Genomic DNA, 1346 nt, shown 5'->3' with positions numbered 1-1346 from the left:
AAGGTGAGGTTCAGAGAGGATGGCAACCAGGCAAGCCCCCACCAGGGCCGGGCAGAGCATGCTGGGGCTGTGACATGGAGGTGACCTCACCATCATGTGGTTTTTTTGTGGGTTGCGGTGGCTGTGGTTCTCACACCTTGTCCCAGCCCAGTCCCTCTGTGAGTACACCCCTAGAAGGGGAGTGACGGCCCAATGGCCTTGGAGAGCCTGTTTTTCCTCTCTGGGCCTCAGTTTGCTCAGCTGGAAAGTGGGATGAAAATGGGGCTCCAATCACTAGGGAAGCACTTCTCACCCGCCACTGCACCTCCCCAGCAAGCAGTCTCCAAATCAATGCCATGGGGTGCGGTGGGGTCTCAGGACCCTCTGGATCCTGCGTGCCTCTCCCAGCCCCCAGCTGGCTCACACAGCAGCCACATGCCCCAGAAGTCGCACTCGGCCTCTGCTCCCCAGGGCTGGTCCTCCCGCCTGCTTGAAGGGTACAGCTTCGGAGGTGACCCAACCTGTGGGCAAAGCCCGGCTGGCAGGGTGGCCCCGGCTGCACTACTCAGGCTCTCTGGGCTTTGTCAGCTCCTTGAAGAGGGGGAAACAGGCGCTTCTCCAGGCCTCACAGGACTTGGGCACCCCACTCCCGAGGACAGTGAGTGCCCGGCCCATGCTGCCGTCGTTGTGGTCCCTCACAGCCATCTCAGCTAGGTGTGCAAACCCCACAGGCAGCTGCTTCAGGAGGGGAATCCCTGGAAGCACAGCAGGGGATGGAGGATGTGAGACAGTGAAGAGAAGGGGGAGTCATGGACTCAGGGCACCAGCGCAGGGCACGCACCCCAGAGTGACTGCTGAGGGCGGCGAGGAAGGGGCGTCTATTCCCTAACTCCCTTCCGGCCTGCTGAGGGCTGTCCTGAGGTGTTAGCTCCCTGGCCCTTCCTGGCTGCCTATGCACTGGCTGCGACTGCGCCAAAGTCCAGACAGGAAACGCTCTCGAGGGCTGGGGACTGGCAGTGAGCGGTCTCTTCCTGCGCCGAAGGACACTGGCAGCCACCGTGTGCCACTGCCAGGTGAGCGGCCAGGCACGGCACCTCCCTCACTGTGCCCATCTCTTCTCCCCCCGAGCCCTCCGGCCTAGACCTGCTCCACTGAACCCTCAAAACCACGGCTGCTGCTCCCCACAACACCCTCACTTGATGTGGAGCCAAACGATGGGGGTGGGTCCTGTACTGTCACTCAACACATGTGTGCACATGTGTCTGGGTGCACATGTGTGTGTACCTTTGGGTACATGGGGTGTGTGTGCACGTGTCCATCTCCACATGTATGTATGTGTGTGCACATGTGTGTGCCTTGGAAGGTAA

Source organism: Mandrillus leucophaeus, unplaced genomic scaffold (assembly GCF_000951045.1).
Source record: "Mandrillus leucophaeus isolate KB7577 unplaced genomic scaffold, Mleu.le_1.0 Scaffold19, whole genome shotgun sequence".
Taxonomy (NCBI): Eukaryota; Metazoa; Chordata; class Mammalia; order Primates; family Cercopithecidae; genus Mandrillus; species Mandrillus leucophaeus.
The sequence above is the reverse complement of the archived record's forward strand: the minus strand, read 5'-3'. Positions refer to the sequence as shown.